The following is a 15,309-nucleotide window of genomic DNA, read 5'->3' on the forward strand; positions in this document are numbered from 1 at the left end:
TCTTCTTTTATTTCTGCCAGCTTTCATTTCACTTGTCTAAATAAGATTCTTTTATTTTTCTCTTTATAAAAGACCAGGATACAATTTTTTGAATAGATCTGCTTAATTCTGAACCTTTTTTTACAGCTGAATCAGTCAATTCATTGCCATGAATATTCATATGAGCAGGAACTCAGTGCAGATGAATTATTAGCTTTGATATTCTTTTCTTTTGAATTTTTAAAATGAAGTTTAAGATCAGTTCAAGATTCATTTGATCATTATAAATCTGACTATTTCTAAGTCTTTTTAAAGCAGCTTGACTATCAGAGAATATTCATGTGTCTTTCAAACTATTTTCTCTTTTATAAGATTTTATTTTAATAAGTTTGAAAGCTTTCACTATTGTAAATAGTTCAGTGTCAAAGACTTCAGATTCACAGCCTAAATTCCAGAAATCTGAGATAAAATTAATATTATTTTCAGTATAAGCAATGCCTGCATCTAATCTATTCAAATTCTCATTTTTTGAGTTATCTGAATAAATCAGAATAGAGTCTTTTATATTAATTGTAGAAATTCTCTTCAAATGTTGTTCATAGTCTTTCTCTTTAGATAGTTCACTTATTTGTAAGTTTATAAGAGATTCAAACTTTTCTCTTCAGAGAGATAACTTCTCATGATCAACTTTTTCAATATTTAAAGAAGAAAATTGATTTTTAATCAGTGAGCATAGTCTGTACAGTTGAGAAGACATTTTCTTTGAAGAATTATTTTCATTTCAATCAAGAAATCTATTTCAATTCAGTTCATTTCCAGAGTTAATTGATGAAAATGAAGAAGAGACTCTTTCTCTGATTATATAATTTAAGCTCATCTTTATAACTCTCAGAGTATAGTTCATACAGATCTTTTCAAATCTAATTATAGAAGAGAGAATTGAAGCTTCAATTTTCATTGTTTTAATAGAAGATGATTTGAATGCTTTCAGAATTCTTCTCAAAGCTCTGTTTTACAGACTTTGAAAGAGTTCAGTGAAATTTTCTTGATTATTTCATCAAACTTGAACTTCATAATCAGCTACTGAGATAATACAGACTATATATAACTGTCTCATACTCTGGAAGAATAGACCTCTCTCTGTATTTAATAGTCTGATAATGTTGTTCAATAGTCTTTCTGCCTTGACAGTTCTTTGTTGAATATGATATTTAAAATTCAACTTAGAGTTTAATCATACTTCTAATCATTTGACATTTTTACTGGGTTTAATCTCTCTATTTAAAAGAGTTAGAGATAGTTCTTTCTCATTGAATCTAGAAAAGAAATGAATTAACTCAGTTTTATTCATATGAAATTGAATTTAATTGATATCTGCTCTAACAAAGATTTTCTTTGCAGCTTTTTCAATCACTTTTAAATTCTCTTTGATAGTTTTTGAGCTGTAGACTAGATCAATATCATCTATATAACACAGAGATCACACTATTTTTATATTTCTATCTTTGAATAGATATGCAGTGTATATTGTAAATAAAATGAGTAAGATTGAAGATTCTTGTAACACTTCTATTTTTATCTCAGTGTTGTCTTATTTCATTTCATCAAAGAAAAGTTGTATGATTCTTTTAGATATAAAACAGTCAACTCATTTTATTAGAGAAAGTGGCAGTTTTAACATCTTCAAAGTCTGAATTAACTTTGACTTTGAAATATGATCAAATGCTTCTTTTATATTAATAAAAACTGCAGTTGAGACCAGATCTTCATGCTTTGCTATTTGAATATCATGAACAACTGAGAGAACAGTGTCAATTGCAGAACATTGTTTTCTACCTCTCATTTGTTCACTGAATAAAAGAGAGTTATTAATAGAGCTTATAAGAGATAGTTGAGTAGCTATTATCTTTTTCAAAACCTTTTCTAGACAGTGTAATAGAGATATTACTCTATATGACTTAGAAATTGAAGTTTTTCTATTAGGTTTTACAAGAATCACTTCAGTGACTTCTCTCCAGCATTCAGAATGATATCATTTTTCAAGAGATTAAAAAAGAGCTCAAAATATTCATTCTTTAAGTAGGAATATGTATTTTGAATAATCAAGTGATTAATTGAATCAGGCTCTGCAGCAGTTTTAACAGAACTTGAGAAGATAGCTGACTCTAATTCATCTTGTGTAAGATCAGGCCATTCTCAGTTGTTTTTATCAATGTAGTTGAGAAGTGATATATTCTCTTCCTCTGAATCTGAATCTGAATCTGGTGAGTTCTGAAAGAGAATTCTTATGAAAGCTTGACATTTTTCCTCAAAAGAGTTTGCTGTATATGATTCATTCTGAAACTTATATTCTAAGGCTGGAAGTTTTGTTACACTTCTTGTTTTAGTATAGTTAAAAGCTTTAAAAACTTCCTTTTCTTATACTTCTTCAAGAAATTTATTTCAGCAGTCTGTTTTAGCTCTTTTAATATCTGAAAAATATTCATTTCTGACAGCTTTGAACTTTTCATCAGATATTACATCATTCTTTCAATCTCTTCTAGCATTAGCTAATTCTTTTCTTTTAGATGAGATATTCTCATTTCATCAAGGTTTTGAATACTCAGAAGATTTTCTCTTTGAAATATTATCTCTAACACTTGTTAGAATAATAGATGTAATGAGCTTCACTCTATTCTCAAGCATTTCATTTGAGATATCTTGACCAGAATTTCAATATAGCTCACTCTGTCTTTCAGATTTTAACAGTTTTATACTTTCTTCAACTGCTTTTCAATCAGCTTTTTCAAAGTTAAACTGATTAGAGAGAAGAGGGTTTTCACTTATTTATTTTTCACTCAGTTCAATATTAAATTGAATAATTTCATGATCTGATTCTGATGTCTCATTTGAATCAATAAATCAGTTTACAAGTCTTTTTTTTATTATATTTTATGATATGAAGTTTAGATCTATAATAGATTTCTGTTTCATGTCTTTTCTAAAGAATGTTTGTTGATCAGACTTATTAACCAAATCTATTGAATGCTCAAAGATTCATTCAATCAGATTATCAGCTCTTACTGTCGTCTTGCATTCTGAATTTCATCAGGGATGATGTGTATTGAAATCTCCTGTAATTATAGAGTTTCTTAATAAAGTTGATTCTGTAAATAATACGAAGTCTCTCAATTTGAACGCTTACATATCAGAATAATGTAAGAGATACATGAGTTATATATAACTGATTATTCAGATTGTGAATAACTATGTTAAATAATCTCTTAGAACTTCTATTAATCTGAGATATTAAACAGTATCAGATACTTTGTCTGAAACTGCAATTATTATTTCTCTATTATCTGATGAAAGAATTGTAGAAAGAATTTACTGAAACTACTTAATATCTCTGATAGAATCTAATAAGATATAGTAATTAATTTCACTACTAATCTTTTCAAGAGTAAGAGTTATAGAAATATTCTGATTATTGTTGACTGATTGAGTAAAGATATAATATTAAAATCTTGTGATAAGATGAACACTGAATAAGTTACTGAAGTCTTCTTACAGAGTCTCTTCTATCAGATATATAATTTACTAAGATCTATAGTATCTAATTAAGACTGTTAATTTATAAGTACTCTCTGAACAAGAATCTGCTGAGTTCTCAAGATTATATATCACTAATTAACTACTTATCATCATACAACTTTTCTTTGATGGAATGAAACAAGACAAGACTGAGATAACAATAGAAGTACCGCAAGAATCTTCAATCTCACCTATTTTATTTGCGATATACACTGCATATCTATTCAAAAATAGAAATATGAGAATAGTGCAATCTCCAAGTTATATAGATGATATTGGTCTAGTCTACAGCTCAAAAACTATCAAAGAGAATTTGAAAGTGATTGAAAAAGCTGCAAAGATAATCTTTGTTAGAGCAGATATCAATTAAATTCAATTTAATATGAATAAAACTGAGTTAATTCATTTCTTTTCTAGATTCAATGAGAAAGAACTATCTCTAACTCTTTTAAATAGAGAGATTAAACCCAGTGTAAATGTCAAATGATTAGAAGTATGATTAAACTCCAAGTTGAATTTTAAATATCACATTCAACAAAGAACTGTCAAGGCAGAAAGACTATTAAATAACATAATCAGACTATCAAATACAGGGAGAGGTCTATTCTTCCAGGCTATGAGACAGTTATATATAGCCTGTATTATCTCAGTAGCTGATTATGAACTTTAAGTTTGATGAAATAATCAAGAAAATTTCACTGAACTCTTTCAAAGTCTGCAAAACAGAGCTTTGAGAAGAATTCTGAGAGCATTCAAATCATCTTCTATTAAAGCAATGAAAATTGAAGCTTCAATTCTTTCTTCTACTATTAGATTTGAAAAGGCCTGTATAAACTATGCTCTGAGAGTTATAAAGATGAGCTCAAATCATATAATCAGAGAAAGAGCCTCTTCTTCATTTTCATCAATTAACTCTGGAAATGAACTGAATTGAAATAGATTTCTTGATTGAAATGAAAATAATTCTTCAAAGAAAATGCCTTCTCAACTGTACAGACTATGCTCACTGATTAAAAATCAATTTTCTTCTTTAAATATTGAAAAAGTTGATCATGAGAAGATATCTCTCTGAAGAGAAAAGCTTGAATCTCTTATAGACTTACAAATAAGTGAACTATCTAAGAAGAAAGAATATAAACAGCATTTGAATAGAATTTCTATAATCAATATAGATGACTCTATTCTGATTTATTCAGATGACTTCAAAAATGAGAATTTGAATAGATTAGACACAGGCATTGCTTATACTAAAGATAATATCAATTTTATCTCAGATTTCTGAAATTTAGACTGTGAATCAGAAGTCTTTGATACTGAACTATTTATAATAGTGAAAGCTTTCAAACTCATTGAAATAAAATCTCATAAAAGAGTAAATAGTTTGAAAGAGACATGAATATTCTCTGATAGTCAAGCTACTTTAAAAAGACTTAGAAATTGTCAGATTCATAATGATCAAATGAATCTTGAACTGATCTTAAACTCTGTTTTAAAAATTCAAAAGAGAAGAATATCAAAGCTGATAATTCATCTGCACTGAGTTCCTGCTCATATGAATATTTATAACAATGAATTGGCTGATTCAGCTGTAAAAAAGAGTTCAGAATTAAGCAGATCTATTCAAAAAATTATGTTCTGGTCTTTTATAAAGAGAAAAATAAAAGAATCTTGTTTAGACAAGTGAAATGAAAGCTGACAGAAACAAAAGAAGAGTATACATTATTCAAGATTTGAAATAAAACCTAAGTGAAAATCTTGTGCAATTAAATGTAAAAAGAAAATATTCTCATCTATAATACAGCTGAAACTAGAACATGACTATTTCAAATCTTATATACACAGATTTGATGATAGATTTAATTCAATAGAATGCTCATTCTGCAATGTAAATGAAAATCCTGAGTATATTGTAATGCACTGTGTATTATACAATAGTCTCAGAGTCAGATTGAAAGAGAAGTATAATCTAAATCAATTAAATATGAGATTCTTATTCTCAACTGAGACAGGAATTAAATATTTAATAGACTTTCTATCAGAAACTCAAGCAGCTACAAGAAAATGACTGCATTCAGAAATATCTGAATATGAAGAGGAGGAAATTGATCAGATATAGTCTGTTAAAACAGCTATATACTATCTTTTAATAATTTGTTTTATTATAGTCTCTCTTTACTTTACCTTTTTCTTTCAATTTTTTTCTATCTATCTATTTAATGTGTCTATCTTTAAGACTGTTTTCTATTTTCTTTTGTCATGATATTGTCAAATGATTTCAAAGTATCAGAAGATGTTAAAATACTGCAATTTCTAAACAGTTTTTGTATTCTAGGCTGGAATTTTCTGATTTTATATATCTGAAATTGATGAATGTATAATAGTTAACTTTATAAATAGAGGAAAAACTCTAAGAACTAAAAGTTCTCAGGTAGATGTCATAGTCTCTGACTGCATACATCTATAATTGAAGAATAATAATAATAATAATTAACTACTTATCGCTCTGAGACTGATAATATATCAGAATGAATAATTCTGACTGTGAAGAATTATCTTCATAAGTTCTGTAACTATTTAGAACATAACTGATACAATCTTCTTCTACATACTGAAGTCACTATCAATGACTGACATACTGTTTCAATAAATATAAGCCTGTTCTTTCACATACATGATTATTATATGAAGTTGTTGAATCTTCTAGAGATCACACAGTTTATATTAAATTCTTACAGTTCAATTCAGATCACTGATAACAGAGAAATAAAGCTCTGAGATACTTATAACTGAGCAGAAGTCTTCAGAATTAGTACTAAATGTGATTAAGAGTATTAAGCTAATATCTGATAAGATCTTACTGAGTAATATAAGATAAAAAATCTTGTATAATTGAATCTTAAAAATATACACATCATATACTCATCTTATATATTGAATTATTATTATACTAGATACAGAGTAACAGAAGTTCTAGACAGTTATAACTACTCTCATAATAGTCTGTCAGAGTTTTATAATGTATTTTATACAAGCTTACTTCACTCTGCTATCACTGACTCATTCTCTTCTCAACTGACTTCTGACTGACAACTGTCAGAGATCATAGAAGAAGATAATGAACTTGAATGAGAGATTGAAGATATTCTTGATAAAAGGCCTAATACCTGCAGCTGATAATATCTTGCAAAATGAGTTAATTATTTCTGTCTGATCTGAATCTCAGACTTCATGCTATCTGATACAGCAGCTCTTGACTAATAAGAATTAAACTTGCTTTTAGAAAGAGAGAGCTAATATGACAGACTATGTCTAATTATATAGACTATTTAATTACAGTTCATAGATTTCTAGGGAAAGCTCTGATTCTCAGTTGCTGATTCTTGACTGAGAAAGTCACAGAGTTTTCATTCTCTCACTCTGAAGCTTCATCTCATATGTGTATAAATATTTACTTCAATCACTGATTCTCACACTTTCTCTTTTCTTCCTTCTCTAACATTTTTCACTTTTTTTATATAATACCTATATCTTAATACTGATTCATTTAGCGTAGGCTCATTACACACAATTTGAAATAAAAACACAAGCTTTTAATATAAGCACTTAAGATACTCTATTTTTATCTCTACTGCTATATTGCTAGTATTAAATTGAAAACAGAGAATTAATAAATTAATCATTTATTAAATAAAGCTCAGAAGAAAATAGTAGAAAAAATAATTAAATAGATAAAAAGAATTGAATACTTTTCAATTATTAAGAATATTTAAAAGTTCACAAATTTAACTCTTATTCAGAATTATATTGATTCTGAGATTAATTCTTCTACTGTAAAAAGCGTGATTAAATTTAAACTCTTAATGTTTTGAATCTGAAAGCACTGATAGAGTCATTGAATATCTCTTAATTATACAAGTATTTCAATCACAATGCTTACTACATACTCTGTCTGATGATGAAACTATTTAATCAAACATGATTGAAAGATCATAAATAAGATTTTCCTCTATTATTGAGAAAAAAAAGATCATACACTATAAACGCTATTAACATCATATTACTACTATTTTTCTCATTATCACTGTATTACAATACTTATTTAATACTTATTCATACTAGCTCTCTTAACTTGTATATTTGTTTTACTATAAATAGCTCTATATTTTGTATGTAATTAGCTATAATAGATAGTGTATAAATAATATAAGAAGCAGATCTTAATACATATAAAATTTATATATTTTTAACATATTTATCTGAAATATTATTCTGACAGTTATAACTCTGACAAGCAGTATTTAAATGAATAATTATTATCTAAACTGAAATTATTGAACTTTTATTTATATATATTCTTAACTACTTAACTATTATACACTGAATTCAGATAAGCAGCATCTGAATAAAAGTATAAGACTGATTACAATTCTCATTTAAATAAATAATTATTATTTGAACTGAGATAGTTAATTCTCACTTATATATATTCTGAACTGCTTAACTATTATATACTTAAAATCTCAGCAAGCAGTATTTTAATAGAAGCGTGATACTGATCATAATTCTTATTTAAAAAAATAAGTATTATTCAAACTAAGATAATTATACTCTTACTGTAATGAGAATATGCTGAATAGATTAGTATTAAAATATAGATCTTATACAACAAAAGTGAAAAATGTTGAAGAAGGAAAAAAAGAGAAAGTGCAAGAATCAGTGATCAGAGCAGATATTTATATATATATGAGATAAAGCTTCAGAATGAGAGAATACAAACTTTATGAGTTTCTTAACTAAGAATCAGTAACTGAGAATCAGAGCTTTCAGCAGAAATCTATGAAGTGTAATGAAATAATCTATCAATCAGACACAGACTGCTGTATTAGTCTCTTCTTTTCAGAAGTGATAGAATTGTAAATGCATAGTTCTCATCAGTTGAGAGCTGTTGTTTCAGATAACACAGAGCTCAGAGTATAGATTAAGTGATCATAGCTGACTTATTATACAAGATATTATCAACTGCAGCTGCAGAGTCTTTTATTAAGAATATCTTCAATCTCTTATTCAAGTTCATTATCTTCTTTAATGATTTCTGATGATTGTCAGTCTGAAGTCAGTTGAGAAGAGAATGAATCGGTGATAATACAGTGAAGCAAGCTTGTATAAAAGATATTATAAATCTCTAACAAAGTGTAAAGATAATAGTTATAACTATCTAGAACTTCTATTACTTTGTATTTAGTATAACAGTAGTCTAGTGTATAAGATAAGTATGTAATCTGTATATTTTTAAGATTTAATTACATCAGATCTTCTATCTTATATTACTCAGCAGAATCTCAGCAGATATTAATTTAATTCTCTTAATCTTATTTAGTACTTATTATAAAGGCTTCTGCTTAGTCATGAGTGTTTCAGAGCTTCATTACTATATTATCATGTATACAGAAAACTTAACCTTGCTAAGTGCATCACTTAATCTCATTACATAATCATGACCCTGACCTTGTATAATACAGTAATAATCAGTTGATAATTGACTTTCAACCTTTCAATTCACTTACTCATTCATTTATTCAGCTTATCAATCAATCAAAGCATGAATAGCTGATTTATAATCAATTAAATGAACAGATAAATTCATATAGAATATAAAGAGATATTTTACAGAATTTTAAAATATATCAAGATGAAAATATTTAATAATTAATTTTAAATTGATTTTAAATTGATTTTGAATTAATTCTGAATTAATTGTTAATTAATTATAGTAATAAAAATAAATTTAATCTGCATATTTAAATAATTAATAATTGATTGAAAATCAGTTAATAATCAATTCAGTGTAAATTATATAAATACTTAGTTTATTATTAAATTCAAGAATAATTTCAGTATTAAATTAATTTTGAATTGATTTTGAATTGATTTTGAATTAATTGTTAATTAATTATAGTATTAAAAACGAATTCAATCTATATATTTAAGTAATTACCAATTGATTGAAAATTAATTGATAATCAATTCAGTGTAAATTATATAAATACTTACTTTATTATTAAATTCAAGAATAATTTCAGTATTAAATTGATTTTAAATTGATTTTGAATTGATTGTAGAATTGATGGTAAATAATTAAGTGATTTCAAATTACAAGAAAAGATGTATTGAGTGAGGTCAGATAGTAACATGGGTCACATTTACAAGATCAGCTTACATAATGAGGTCAAGTGATGCACTTAGCAAGGTTAAGTTTTCTGCTTTCTGTATATTATCAGGGATCTGAATTGAACTGCAAGAGTCTGATAATAACTGTGTAAACTCTAGAAGATTCAACACCTTCATGTAGTAATTATATAGAAGAAAGAACAGACTTATATCTGTTAAAACAGTATATTAATTATTAATAATAACTTCAGTATGTACAAGAAAGTTGTATCAGTTATCTTATAAATAGTTATAGAACTTATGAATATAATTCTTCACAGTCTGAATTATTCATTTTGATGTATTATCAGTCTCAGAGTGATAAGTAGTTAACAAGTAATATATAATCTTGAGAATTTGACAGATTCTTGTTTAGAGAGTACTTACAAATTAACAGTCTTAATTAGAGACTATAGATCTCAGTAAATTATACATCTAATAGAATAGATTTTGTAGAAAACCTTCAGTGATCTGTGCAGTATTTATCTTATTATAAGATTTTAATATTATATCTTTACTCAATCAGTCAATAATGATCAGAACATTCTGATAACTTTTACTCTTAGAGAGATTGATAGTGAAATTAATTACTACTTCTTATCAGATTCTATTAGAGATATTAAGCAGTTTCAGTATATCTTTTCTATAATTCTTTTATAAAATGATAGAGAAATAATAATTACAGTTTCAGATAAGATATCTGATACTGTTCAATATTTCAGATCAGTAGAACTCTCAAGAGATTATTCAATATAGTTGTTCACAACTCAGATAGCTGATTATACATAAATTATACATTTCTTATATTATTCAGATGTGTAAGAGTTTGAACTGAGAGACTCAGTGTCATTCACAGAATTACAGAGTATTATTATAATCAATTGAGTATTTTAAGATGTCTGTTCTTATATATAGTTCTGAGAGAAATCAGAATACTTCGTGATATACTGCTTTGATAAGTGCTTAAAGAAGTTCATTAATTTGAGCTGTTATACATCACAGCTTATTCAGCATAGGTTTGAGAGAAGTTAAGATATCAGTGATAGTTTGAAGAGAGAGTATTCTAATTCAAGAGATGTATATAGTGTCATGAGTTGTTTGATTATAATTAACTAGTATTTTCAGGTTCAACAGCTGATACTCTCAGTTCATTCAGCAGATATCTTTTACATTGAAAGATATATCTTACTCTTGTCATAAGAGAACATTTATCATCAAGTTCTAGCTACTGAGATGATAGTGTATTGTGAAATGAAAATGATTTAATAGTTCAGATCAGTGCATCTGCTCTTCAGTAAGCTTACAGATAATTATAAAATGTTTGAGATTCTTATAATCTATAATTATCTCAGATTTCAAAATACTTTGAAGTTCAGAGTTTCATTCTTCTAGACAGTGTACTATTGTAAGAAGTTTCTTATCATAGATCTCATAATTACACTTAACAGAACTCAGTTTTTTAGACATAAGATGTATAATTGTGTGGTTCGGGAGAACGTACGACCGTCGGATAATAACGCGGCCGCTTCCGAACTACTAGCGTACGAATGTAAAGGGGGCCCTAGCGGCCACTAATTAATTTAGTGTATGAGATTCAATATATAAGAAGCTGGCGTACGCCTGTAATTGTATGCTGGCTTAAGCAACCTTTGAATCACATCTAGTAGCATGTCTAAAAACCGGTGAGAAGCGCAGGCTTCTTCAGAGTGTGATAATTTCATCTATGAAGTGATTTATAGTTATCATGCCAGTGTGATTCTAGAAATATCTCAAAAGATAGTGTATAAAGAGCAGTGAGTGAAAGAGCATCTGATTGATGCTGCTTTGCTTGTTAAGGGAAAAACTCCATACTCAGGTGAATGCCACATATGTGAATAGATGAGATGTGAGAAAGAGAATGAGAGCAGTGAACCAGATTCAAAGAAGTCTGCTCCCTACTCAAAAGAAGAATAAAAGAAGAGATGGCCACTATCAAAGTCATACAATGATAACAGAAATCATATAATGATATAGTAATACAGTGATATAGTGATATAATGATATAAGTGATATAATGATAGACATTATACAATTAATCAGAAATCACTGAAATGAATATCTCTTCTAGCTGATACAAATAACATTCTTCTCTGCTATCTGAACTGGAAGATATGCAGAATCTCTCAGAGAGTTTACTCAAAGCAGTAAGAAAAGCAGCTGAAACTGCTGAACTGGAATTGAAGCTCTGTACACATATGAGAATTCTAAATGAGATTGAGGCCTTGTGTATGCAGTAGCAGGCTGAGATGAAAGTCAAACAATAATTGGCATTTGCTGCAGATCAAGCATTCACTATGAAGAGCTTCATCAATGCAATCACCATCATCAATAAGAATAGAGAAAACCAGATCTTAGGTCTGTAGCAGGAGATTGAATGTTTACACAGATAGGTGACTACACTGAACCTGAAGATCTCATCATAATTATTCACAACCTCTTCAGAAGTGTACACATCATCAGAGATCACTGTGCAGAATGAGAATCTGAGTATGAAATATATCAAGTCAGAAGATCTGTCAGAGTTACTAAGCTTTAATAGCAACTAAAAAAATGATGCTGTAATCAGCTGACTAAGTCAGATGTGATCATATTATCAGATTGAATGTGAACTCACAGACAGACAGTCAATGAAATTTCAACAAGTCTTAAGATCTGCTGTGTTTCTACACAGAAAAGCAAAGTCATTGTGAATAACTGATAAAAAGATAAATCTCACAGATCTGAAGTGATATTCATTCTCATGAACATGGAATGAGTTTTTCAAATGAATCTTGCACAACTTTGAGAAAGTGAATATATAAGACAAGTGTTACAAACACTTCACTGAGTGTAGATAAGTGAGTGATCTTACATTGTACTTCACACACTTCAGTTTACACTATCTCACATTGAATGAAGAGCTTTCAACATCTTTCTGTTTACAGATCTTCATTCATGATCTTACACCTGAGTTGAGAGTGGAATGAAAATGCTTAATCTCACAGTCAGGCACAGTGAAGAAAGCATACAATATTCTCATTATACAGGAATAAGTGAGTCAATTGTAACAGAAAATACTGTAATTGAGTATGTCTCAGTGAAGAATGAGTAATCAGACTTCTATGACACAAGTCACACACTCAGATGTGATGAATCTAGATCTGAATGTCATTGCTAAAGCACTGAATTCCCTGAAAAAGAAATCCCCTGGATGGAAACCTTGATATTATAAGTATCAAGCTTGCTTCAACTGCAGATGCTAAAATCATGATGTAAAAGATTACACTCAGTATACACAGTTAAGAGAAGCAAGAGAGTCAAAAAACTAGCAGAATCAGTGAGCTCAGAGACACTTGCTGATATTCTATGAAAAGTCTTCAAAGTGAAAGAGATGCTCATGTTAGATGATTCTCTGAATCCTGTGAATGCAAAGAAGAAGCAGACTCTCAAATGAGGTGCAGGTGAGGATGAAGTGAATGCTTATCTCAATGTCTTGAGACCTGAAATGTTAATATATAGAGAACACTTGAATAAGAATTGAGAGATAGCTGTAAAAGTGTTAGCAGACACAGGAGCTTCTATGCAATATATTGATGATTATATAATCTGAAGATTGAAAGAGGTCTGCTGAGTGAAGAATTCTCAATGCATAAGATTATCTGATGATTAATATTTGATATTATCTGTAAGAGTAAGAGTTCCCTTGCACTTCAGAGAATGATCTTGCTATATTTGAGTGCAAGAGCTGCAGAACATGGAATACAATCTTATTCTCAGACTCAACTGGTTTCAAAGATTCAACTCACAGATTCAATGACATACATACTATATACAGTTGACTGATAGAAAGAAAATGGTTCATACAATTCTATCAACTGATATGAGAAGGACATTTCACATCTCTGATATAGAAGGGTTAAATCTGCTTACACATCAATAAGTAAAGAGAATAATTCATAAGATCTCATTTAAAAGCATTCTGTATGTTATACAGAACCTGAAAGTGAAGAAAATCAAGATAAAGAATATGCAGAAGAATAAGTGTATAAAGAAGCTTCTGAAGAAGTATGAAAAGGTCTTCTGAACAGATCTTTCATCAGAATTACTGCCAGAATGAGGATTTGTACATGAGATTGACATAAGGGATGCAAAACCAGTCAATCAGAATGTGTACCCTCTGTCACAAACATACCTTGAAGAACAGAAGCATCAGATCACTGACCTTCTAGAATATAGTCTTATACAACTCTTATCAAGCACATGAGACTTTCCAGTTCTATTCATGAAAAAGGCAGGTGAAGAGTGACAGATATGTATCAATTATCAAGCACTTAACAAGCTTACAATCAAGAATGAATATTCACTGTCATGAATTCAATAACAGTTGAATACAGTTGAAAACACTCAATATCTATCAAAGATCAATCTTCTCTCAGAATACTGGCAGATCTGTGTAGATGAACTGTCAGTTCCACAAACTGCATTTAATATGCAATGAGAGAAGTTTGAATTCCTGGCAATGTCATTCAGTCTGATAAATGCACCTGCCACCTTTCAAATAATGATGAATATGATTCTTTATAAACAAAATGAAACCTCATGCCTTGTATATCTCAATGATATTCTAGTCTTTTCAAACTTATACAATGAATATCTGAAGCATCTCAATGAAGTGCTTACAACTCTGACAGAGCATAAGCTCTATATCAAATTAATCAAGTGTGTGTTTGAAATGGAAGAGTTGAAGTTCATAGAATATGTAGTGAGTAATGACTGTATACACCTTATCTCAGAGAAATTGAATGTCATAGCAAATTGACCATGGCTGAGGAATATACATCACATACAACAGTTTCTTGAATTGGTCTTATACTACTGCAGATTCATCAAGGATTTCACATGAATATCTGCATCACTCTCAGATCTCTTAAGAGAAATAGATGCAAATCTGTGAAAGAAGAAGTTTTGTTCAATCATCTGAAATACTGTGTATGAAGAGGCTTTTCTCACACTGAGAAAATGTGTAATAACATTCTCAGTGCTTATTCAATCAGATCATAATAAATCTTTCTACATTAAAACAGACATATCTGAATGAGCTATCAGAGACACTCTTCTACAGATAAGCAAGAATAGCAAGCTGCACCTGGTGATGTATAATAGTAGGAAACTATCAGATGCTGAGCTCAATTACCCAGTGCATGAAAAGGAATTGCTAGCAATCAAGCACACACTGGTGTTGTGAGATAAATATATCAATAACAGGCATATGACAACAGTGATCACAGATCATGAAAGCCTCATCTATCTACAATCAATGATAAAACCTTTCAAACACTTAGCACATTGAATCTCAGAGTTCCAAGTGTACAATCTTTATATCAAATATCAAAAGAAATCAGATGCAGTGATACTGAATGCAATCAGTCACAGACCTGATTTCATGAGTGAGAGTTCTGTGAATCAGACACAAGAGACATTCATGTTAAATACACTGAGAGAATGTAAGGAATCAGAATGAGTGAATGTCAT

This window comes from Blastomyces gilchristii (genome assembly GCF_000003855.2).
Source record: "Blastomyces gilchristii SLH14081 genomic scaffold supercont1.8, whole genome shotgun sequence".
Classification (NCBI taxonomy): Eukaryota; Fungi; Ascomycota; class Eurotiomycetes; order Onygenales; family Ajellomycetaceae; genus Blastomyces; species Blastomyces gilchristii.